Below are 10,362 nucleotides of genomic sequence, written 5' to 3'. Positions count from 1 at the left end.
AGCCCGCTCCCTGCCATGCTGAACTTGCACCTTCCCTTTCCCGCATTACCTCTGCATCTGGCCCAGACCCGCTAACACAGAGCGAGAGCAGAAAAGAGATGTCAAAGAAGAAAGGGAAGGAAAAGCTTTAAACGCACCCAAACGCACAGACCTCAGCTCTCCCTCCCCGCTGTATCCCACAGCCGTCTCTTCTCTTGCGCTCCCCGCGAGTGCACCCGTTTGGGGCGCTGGTTCCTGCTGCCCACCCAACGGCTGAACTGCTGCGTGAAGGACACCAAGTCTGGGGGCTGCTTGGGGAAAAAATAGGAGGCCCCAGGTTCTACTGGGTTTGGGACAGAGCACATCTCTGCATCAGCACGCCTCGTGGCCCGACAGCCTGCCCCCAGGTTCGTCACCAGAAGCAAATGGAACAGCTTGGCCCTGGGAGAAGCCTCACACCATCAGCACTTCAGAAAGTCACCGGGGACTCTGGGGGACACTGGGACTCACCAGGATGCCAGAAACGGCAAGTTGGGAGCCAGCAGGACTTCTCCGGGTGCCTTGGCTGAGCCCTCTGCTCCTGCTCTCTTGCACCCTCCCTCACCCAGGGACAGCGGTCGGCACGAAGCCTCCTGCCTCAGAGGGCACTGCCCTCTCCTGTAGGGACAGAGACGGGAGAAGAGGTTTTATCTCCTGCCATTGAACAGGAGCCAAACGAGACTAAAGCACAAGTCCTAAAGGCTGCGGTGGAGTTGACGTGTCCGCCTTCACCCTGAGCCCCGAGGTCAGCACCCGAGACGTGCCTCTTCTTCCTCCTTTACTTCAGCCCCGCTCCCTGCTCTCTCTGGGTCCCTCCTGCTCTGACCGGCTGCAGCTCTGAGCAACGCTGAAGCACTGCTGAGCAGAGGCCCTCCTCGGAAAGGGGAAAAAAAAACCAACATATTCCAGCCTTTGAGCCATGCTTTTAGTATTTCATCTTTCTTTTTCCACCAGAGGAAAGTAAATTCCTTACGCCAGCTGGGCTGCAAACTCACCACCACATCTCTCCGCCTCAGACAGCCCGGCTGCCAGCCCCTGCAGGCAGATGGCGAATGCAGGGCTCATATCCCCTCCGCACACCCCCCCCTGCATCCCCCAGCGGCAGGCAGGCGGCGGGGTGGCCACAGCGTCGGCAGCACAGCGGGCACAAGGCACCGAGGGGCGGGGGAGGCTGGGCAGGCTGCCTGGGAGCAGCAGAATTCAAGACAGGTCCGAGATACTGCAGAGGAGCCCCACACCGAGCTCCACGGGGCCACCTGGACGCTTCGGTGGACCCACTCTGGTGGAAGAACTTGTTTGGGAAAGGTCAGCAGTCACCAGGTCACCCTGAGTGACATCTGTCAACCACTGTCACCAAGCTCTGTCTCAAAGCCAGCCGCCATCCCACCCACACACAAACTATCCATCAAGCATCACCTGTGTCAAGCCAGTTTTTATTTTTAAATTTAATGTCTGTGAAGTATTTTGGCTTTAAATTATTCTGCAGACTGACTCAGTTCAGCAGTGCTTCCCCGTCTAGACAGAACAACCTTGTTGTCAGTGAAACAGATTCGCCCTGACATCCCCGTGGCGCGCGGTGATGCGGTTGCTGTTTTGGAGAAGGGAAGAGAGCTAAAAAGCTCTTTCTCCTACAGTTTTGAAACGCGATTCCTGTCCATTCAACTTCAAACAAACACCTCCATAAATAATCCTGCCGTGTTTGATTTGATCTCTCTCTCCCTGCTAGGAAGCGGCACGGATGGAGAAAGGGAGAACGGCTCCACGTCTGCGGGGTCTGGCAGCCCCGAGCACTGCTGCGGCTGCCTGCCCTCCGGGCGGGAGGGATTCCCTCCTCCCCTGCCGTGGCTTTTACACCCGCCTGCTTTGGCTCTCTCCTCCAGGCTGCAGGCGAGGACTGGAGTTTGGAGGTCTCGCGGTACCCCTCCACGACACCGAGGTCCCTGCTCCCAAACGCAGACCTGCTGATCCCCCGCGGCCGCGGGACGAGCCTCGGGTGAGCGGCAGGAGGATGCAGGAGAGGCACCAGCAACCTGAAAGAGATATTAAACCAGGGCAAAACACGTTTTGCATATCAGCTTTGCCCCCAGGTCTCCACCAGTGCGTGAGAGACTACAGAAGCTTCCTTTATCATTAAACAAGCACTTCTCCTTGTGAAAAACCTGCACAAAGGCGAAGGTACATCAGAGCGAGCGTTTGGCAGCACTCCGTGTCTCGTCAGCCCCGCTGCAGCCTGCGGTACTCGGAGAGGGAAAACAGCCTGATCAAACCACAAGTAGGATTTTTCCCCCTTTGCTCTGCCACTGACAGATCCTTGATGTCCGCAGTCAGAAGTGACAGATACCAGTTGGGGATCTTTTCATCTCCCCTTCTGATAGCACAGCCACCTGCCCGTCCGACCCGCGGCACGGCAGTGGGGAGGGGATCTCCACCTGCTGCGAGGCATCCCCCCCAAAACGGAGCCCCCGAGAAGCTGGGCACACACACCATCACACAGGATCAGCGGGGTCCCCCGTCACAGCAAGTTGAAGGTCAAGAGCTCAGCCCCGAGGATGCCTCGAGGTGCCTGTGGCAAGGCGGGGACAGAGAAGAGTGAGTGCACCAACAGGCACATCCTCGGGGTAGCAGAGGGCCATATTGCACGGCCGATTTTATTCCCCAAACGCCTCCAGACCTCCAGGAGCTGCCCAGGTCGAAGCAGACCGCATCAGCACACCTGCATTAACATTTAATCCCAGTGCTAGAGCATCACGCAATAAATCAGCTGAAAATGTTCTACACAGAGAAAGAGACACTTGCCTCTAAATATTCAAGCAGGAAAATGCCTCTATATATTCGAATAGGGAAAATGAAATTGGGAAGCAAGAAGGACTTGCTTTTTGCACAGGCACTGCCATCCAGCAGCGCAATGGGAAGAGCTACACAAGAGCGAGCTGCCTCAGGCCACCTCCGCGCGCTGATTTCCCACCCTTCCACATGATTTATAACCCCGTGGATTCATCCCTGTTCGGACCTCCACAGAGACGTTAACCCATGCACGGGAGCGATCAGAAACCTACCCACCCCGGGGGCAAGCCGGCTCTGCCCTTTAGGAAAACCCTGCCTGCGTGCCCGCTTCTGCTGGCGCGAGCCTGGGTGTGCGAGAGCCAGCCACGCTGCCCCGCTGGAGCGGCCGCCAGCACGCCCACCGCCAGGAACGGCGTGCGGCAGATGGCCCGGGGGTCCAGAGGGGCAAAGCAAAGCGGTGGAGGATTTCACCGTCCAAGAGACTGGCCGTGCAGAATCCGACCGAAGGACTGGCTGTACCGAGGAAAATAGCACCAGGAAAGCGTAGGAAATCACGTATGGACAGCGGCCCTTCCCCAGGTGCATCGAAACCATCTTATACAAGACTCTCCACAAACACATCACCTGATGCCCATAGCTGGCTGGAGGGCACCCCGCAGCAGCAAGTTCCACCTTGTGCCTCCTCCTTTATCCAGCAGTGTTATTTTGCCAGCTCGTTAATTCAGTGAGAAGGTTTTGCCCCAGGTCCGGGGGACCAGCAGTTGCTCCTTTGATCAAACCTGGATCTTGAGCATCAGCTCTTCGTTGCCGGAGAACTGAGCCAGCTTGCTGGGAAGGCACCGTTGCTCCTCGCCCCCTCCACCTGCGCACGCACCAGCCCTGCTGATGCCCAGCTGCACAATAAATGGAGTTACGGCACCAGCAGAGTTTACTGTCCTCCTGGGATGGAGAGTGTTAATGCATGGGCTGCACCGGGGGCGGGGGAGTGAAGGGCTGAAAAATGATGCACACAACGCCTCATTATCACATCCTTAATAGCCCTGAAATTGCTGTGAGGGCCTCTGTCACTCCTCCTCCCCCTGGGTGGCAAGGAGCCATTCCCGTCTGTTCAGCAGCAGGGCCTGGGTTCCTCACCAGAGCTGCTGGCCATCCAAGCAGACAGCGCACCTCAAGCGTCTCCACGCCGGCCGTCCCTAAGAGGAACCACAGAGGAGCGGCCGCGCTGGCTCGCTCAGCACGTCTGCTCTAAATCAGCTGACTCCAGGAGGGCCACTGGTGTCAGGCGTCCAAATTTTACTCCTACACCCTGCTACGGCCCTCCACGATGAGAGACAGACCGTGCCTGTATAAAAAAAAGAGTTGTAACATCTCCCACCCACCTCGATAAAGATCTTCTGCTTTTAAATTTTTGTTGTGCACCCACAGAGCTTTACGTCTTTGGGGAATTTGCAGCCAGTTCAGAGGTGCCGACGGCACTTCCAAGATCACCCAACACCTGGGCTACAGCTCGGCTCAGGCGTATTTTCAAGCACAAGTCAACGCACGATCCGGGATGTCCCTATGCTCTCTCCGGTGGGAGAGTGAACACCGACCACCTAGCTCTGGCCAGGTCTCCTCCAACACACACCGAACAGCTCAGCTCTCCGTCAAGCAAGAGCAGATGCTCTAGATCCAGGTTTGATCAAAGGAGCAATTGCTGGTTCCCCAGACCTGGGGCAAAACCCTCTCACTGAATTAATAAGCTGGCAAAATCCTACTACTGGGTAACGGAGGAGGCACAAGGCATTAGCGAGTCCCACGTCAGCACGGAGGCATTCGGCTACCACGGAGCTGGTGGTTGCACCTTTAAGCATTGCATCTCGGTTCCACTTTTCATGACACCTGCACTGAAAGGACTTGATGACTCCCAAGAAATACCAAGCCAAGAAGCTTTTAAGAGCTACTGAACTGCCTTTTTAAGAGGCAGGGGACATACGCACCTAATCCAGTCTTAAAACTAATGATTTAATTTACCTTAGGAGAAGCAAGACAGCATAAATTAATATCTCCCAGTCGTACAACATAAGCATGTTTTATCTGGAGATTATGTTGATTAAATCATCAAGTGCCATAATCTTCCGTTCCTACCTCAATAAGACGGGGAAAGAAAAAACCCTAAAAATATAGATATAGCCTTGTAAGGCACAGGAGGGAACTGCACATCCATCTCCAAGCACTCTCCTCGCTCAGTAAAGCATGCACACAAGACTCCCCACCCTGGAAGAAGCTGCTCCAGCTGGTGTGGTACGAAGAGGTAAAATGTTCAGAATTGAAGAGATGCCAGGAGATGGAGGCTGGAGGAGCTCAGAGGCAGTATAGGAGTTACACTTATGGGGTTTCACTCTGCAAACCTAACTGAAGAAATCAGATCTGACTTCTCAAGGCTATATATCTGCTTTTAGGATATAAGACCAAGGCCATTAGTCAGGCAAGCTGGAAATTCAAGTGGCTCAGATCCACCGTGCAGGGAGACCGTGCCTTAGCAGAGGGGGAAAGCACAGCAGCCCATTTAAAACGTCTTCCTCCCACCTCCCTAATCACATTTCTGCATGTTCCTACCTCTTTCCCTCTACACTGAGACAAAGGACTAAACCACCCACCGTGATGAATCAGCAAGACCTACCTTGACTTTTTCCAACAGTTGTCACCTGCCGAGGGTGGTTTTTCAGACAAAGCCTACTCCTGCGGCGCTCCGCTGCACTCTCCTGCAGCTTTCTGCCAGGTAATCATGCGTGGGCTCTTCACCCGCAATGGCTTTGTCTGCTGCGGTGTGGATGGCGTGGGGAGTCCTCCAGAGCCCTTGGGCAGGGCACTTCAGAAGCACAACACCTTTTATTTAAAGCCAATTCAAAACCACGCGGTGAGTTTGAAAGCTTCCCTGGAGAATGACAAAGGATCTTGTTAAGCTTGTGGCAGAAGGGAAGGGGTCCAAGGCCAAAAAAAAAAATCCCTACAACAACAGAAAGCTCCCTCTGGAAAAGCAAACTCTAACCGCCGTTCTTACTGACCCAACACCAACACCAGGTCTCCAGCAAGCAATCTGTATTTACAAGGCCAAACCTCAACATGAGCAACACCAACTCGCCCTCCTAGCCTGTTGTTACACACACTTATTTCATAAACACTAACGCCAAGGATTTTGTGATTAACAGATGTAATTTTATTTGCTTATTGGAAAGTTGGGGCAAGCAGCAAGCTTCTGCCAGCCGTGCTGAGCATGGGCTGCAGCGACCACAGTCCTCTGCCTCAATTTCCTCATAAATGGAACAGTTACTGCACTCTTGTACAAGTTTGGAAGCCTTCACAAGAGAAACAGCATTATCTGGAAAATTATTTTAATACCAAAATGAAATTATCAAGAGGAACTCCATGCCCAGTGGCTCATGCAGAAAACATATCTCCATTCAAATACCCTGTCCCTGCAAGGAAAAAAGAGATATGCACGGTATAAGGGAACCACAGTTTCGGGTTCTGCAAGGAGGCATTTTCCCAGCAAGGGTTTTTCTCAGAGAGGAGAGACAGTGTGCTGACTCGCAGCCCTACAGATCTGGAAGCTGCAAGAACTCTCCTGACATTTTTTTTTTTAAAGTTATTAATTTCTGTGGTCCTGTAAACCTGCACGATGATTCACAAAGCAGAGGACGGTTGTGTTTCTTTCTTTGAACACCTTTCAAATTAAAACTCAGACCCAAGCCCCTTTCTCACCTAGAAGCAAACCACTTAGTCTTACCATATAAAACCGACTTCCCTAGAATGATTCAGGTGGAGGAATGTAATTTTGGAACAATTCTTCACATCCTTCTGATGTCATTTTACAGCAGAAATAACCTGTTCTGACCCTCTCCCTCTGCAAGTGTCTCTGCCTTCCCAGCTGCGAACAGCATCTCCCTTCTGGGCTTTGTACCTCTTCAGTTCAATTAACAGGGCCCCCAAAAGGCTGAGGACTTCATTACTTCTAAATGAAACATCCTCAAACACACTAATGCCACTTGTCTTCTGCAGGACCTTCGTTCCAGACAAGCCTGACATTTTGACAGCACCTTCACGTTCATTTTCCCCAAGCAAATGCACCATTACACAAAGTTTAATTTTTAGGATGGCTAGAAAATCTCTCCCTCTAAGTAAACATTAGACAAACATCTATACGCTGCATGGAATTGCACGTCAAGCCACTCGATAAAACCAACTTATCTGCCGGGAACAAGCCTGTCAAATCCTTGGTACAGACGCCTTTTCTGCCCCCACTTTAAATGGTACACGGAGTCCTCAACGTCCAGCGGGAGGGAGGGCTTCCACTCAGCTGCCACAGCAGCTCTACTGGGAGACAGCTGCTTTGGGAAGGGGGATTTTGAGCAGGGAGAGAGAGAAAGGCATCCAAAAAAGACACAGGGGCTGCTTTACTTCTACCCTCACCCAGGGCTTGAGGCGCGCTGGGAGAGCGGGTGCTGCCTGCAAACACCCCTCTGCCGCGTCCCCTTCTCTCAAAGCAGCAGACAGCCCCGCGGGCAGCGCAGACCCGGAGAGGGTGCTCGGCTCCTCGGTGACACCGGCCGTCGGAGTCACGTCATTCTGCTGCTGCTCACTCACAGCAGCTCGTTCTTTCCTAAGGAGAAAATTCGGTTGAGGGACTTGCTCCTTACTTCAACGCTCCCGACAGACCAGACCTACAAATGCTTGCTTTTTCTTTTTGTTTTCCTTTGAATACATTCCCCCCTCCCCAAGCTGGGGCAGAAAGCCTTCACAGCAGATCAAAGCCCACAGACGTCAGCCAGCTTTTCTTCCTTCCTTTTGCAAGCCTTTAGCTCCCTGATACCCTGGAAAGCCAGAGGTGGTAGGCAGAAAGCCTGTGGTCCTCAGCAAGGACGACTTCATTGTATTTAGCGGGCGAGTTCCACCTTCGAGGGAGAGCCCTCCTTTCCAGGGGGCTCGGGTCCTCTCTGAGCTGCCTCACACAAAATCCCCCTGCTAGCATCTTACAGACGCTGTCGTTCCATACTCAACATCCCGCACAAGCAAATGATTAATTATCCCCAGTGAGTTGCCATCTGTCAGCTGATCACCGACAGATCTGATTAACAGACCATCCCCACGTTCTCCACCTCCTGCTAGGGAAAACATGCTCTCTTCCAATGGTTTATGCTAACGCATTTTTACTCCGGATTTGCAACCAGCTTCTCACAGTCAAGTACCAAATGTAGCTGATTAGCGCTAACTCATTATCCAGAAATCATCTGGTCACCTGCTCTGGACTGACCCTCAGCCTGTCCAGCTGGACGGAGAAGAGACAAGAGGGTAGCACTGAAGAAGAGATTATGTGCTGGGAGGTGTAGATGAAGTTCTGACGGTTTCTAGCTGAAACCCTAGAGCAAAACCTTAAGGAAGATTAAGTTGCCCTGAAGTCCAGAGTATAAGCTAAGGTAAGGAAGGAGAAGGGCATTTCTGGCTGAGTAACGGCGACGGCTCTCCGTCTATGGCAGATCATTGCACTCCTACGCCTCAGCCTTCCCAACTGAGTAATCAAGTATGCTCTCATTTACTCCTCTCTGTAGAAGCTTCGAGATTTGCATATCAAAACCACTATAGGGGTAAAATCACTGCCCAGAGAGGCAGCAGCAGGCACTGGATGCCCTTCACAGCACTGACCATGCGGGAAAGCAGGATGCTCTTGCACCGGCACTGGCTTCTCCCAGCCGTTCTGCTCAGCAGCAGCCAAGATTGCCACAGCAACAGGAGACAGAGCAGAAAAATATTTCTCTGGAACGTATTTGGTTGCTTTTTAGTGGGTTGACATAAGAGAGTTTGTTTATAAATACGTCAAGAGCATGTCGGTGTGAAATTGGAAATCGGAGTGGATGGCAGCACAGTGAGCAAAGTACCTGGGGCGAGGAGATTAAACATGCAGGTTCACCTGAGCAAGGTGCAGAGCGAGAGACCTGGGGGGAATGCAGGATCTCGGCACTCATCAGCTCCATCGACTGAGAATGGAAACCCTTTTCACTAATGCAAACAGCTTCCTGGTTACTCGCCTCCACGCTGTCACGGGGCCCCAGGAGCCTCTGCCTCCCAAACGCCCACTGTCGTGTGCAGGCACCACGCGGCCGAGCCGCAGCCTCCCGCGCTCCGCTTGGGAAGGGAAAGCCCACGGTGCTCACAGCGGGCTGCTCCGCTTCCAGCACCACCACCGCTCCGTCAGCCGGGCCACGTAATGAGACAGTAAACAGCGACAATAAGGTCACGCGGGAGACTGAGGTCTTCCCCAAAACAATTTAAGAGGCTCATTAAACCAGTTAATAGCGCAGGAGCAGCACGGACACCATGCCACGGCGTTTCCAGTTTCCTTTGTAACAACGTCCCAAAAGACTCGAGCATTTAGCTCGAGCGCGGAGCGGGGTCGAGTGAGCTGCGTCAGGAGCTGGAGGGCAACTCGTCCTGGAAAAACACAGGAGGCGACAACCCCGTCCTCGGAAGAGCAGCGAGGCTTTCCCCGTGCTCCGATGACGATGGCTGGGTTGAGCCCCCGGCGCGCAGGCAGCACAACTCGCCCTCACAGCACCACGACAGCAGATGCGTCCATCGCATGGGAGAGAGAAACCTGCTCACTACGGAACTCGGGGAAGTGGGGCGAGAGCTAAACAAGCACTTTCAGATAAACCATAACCGCTTTTCTGCGATTCGGTCGGTAGCCCCTCAGAGGCACACTCAGCCCCCTGGAGTGAACGCTGCAGCAAGCACTAGCGACAGACGGGGCCGCAGGACCAGGGGACCCCTGGGTCAGAGCATCGCGTCCTGCCATGCCCTGGGATAAACCAGGGACACGGCACCTGCCTGGCCGCACATTCCTCTCCATCTGAGACGCCGCACTGATTCAGCAAGGTATTTGGCAATAAAAGGATCCAGAAGCAGTGAAAATGCTTACTATAATAAATAAATTAAAAAAAAAAGTAGTAATGCCTCAGAATTTAAGTAAATGTACAATAACAGCGTTGAAATAGGGTGTTGTAACAAGGCACAGTCGGCTGGCTGAAAGAGCGAGAAGACGATGCCTCTTCTGGGCTTGTGCCTCTGCTCAGCGGACTGGCTGTACCCGTTAATTAGATCCCCGTTACACAGGTAGGAAACGCGCCCACCGGCAGCACCTCACTGCTCTGTCATTCAGCCCAGGAATATGACAGATATGACAAAGAGCTGAGGCATAATCGAGACGGAGTATCTGTCAGGCGCTCTGATGGAAAGGGAAAAACCCCGCTGCTCACAGGCTTTGCAGATTAATACCTTTAGTTACATCAAATGGTAAACAGGAACTGGCGTGTCTTGTGAAGGGTACAGCCGGTATTTAAGGTTGTTCACATCCATTACAAGGCAAGTCTATTGATGTTCCTCAAGGTCTTCAGCACTCGGGTAACAGAGGGTAGCCGCGTGCAGAAGACACTGCACCAAGCCAGTCCAGAACACGTGCTGCTGCATCCTTCATGCTCCCTATGGATTTCAAAGTACTGCAGAGGCAAATTAAGGCTTCTTTGA

At 53.0% G+C, this 10,362-nt stretch overlaps 1 protein-coding gene across 2 annotated transcripts in view; it reads right to left on the bottom strand.

The window, feature by feature from the left end:
• Window positions 1-489: 489 nt before the first annotated feature.
• Window positions 490-10,362, bottom strand: part of SUDS3 (SIN3A corepressor complex component SDS3) — a 40,878-nt gene continuing 31,005 nt past the window's right edge. For both annotated transcript variants that reach the window (XR_012676390.1, XR_012676389.1), the window contains 3 exons: window positions 5,465-5,719; window positions 1,877-2,048; window positions 490-636 (listed from right to left, as the gene is read on the bottom strand). The gene's annotated coding sequence lies outside the window, so the exon portion shown is untranslated. The remainder of the gene's footprint in view (window positions 637-1,876; window positions 2,049-5,464; window positions 5,720-10,362) is intronic.

This window comes from Calonectris borealis, chromosome 18 (assembly GCF_964195595.1).
Source record: "Calonectris borealis chromosome 18, bCalBor7.hap1.2, whole genome shotgun sequence".
NCBI classification, from domain to species: domain Eukaryota; kingdom Metazoa; phylum Chordata; class Aves; order Procellariiformes; family Procellariidae; genus Calonectris; species Calonectris borealis.
The sequence above is the reverse complement of the archived record's forward strand: the minus strand, read 5'-3'. Positions and strand labels throughout refer to the sequence as shown.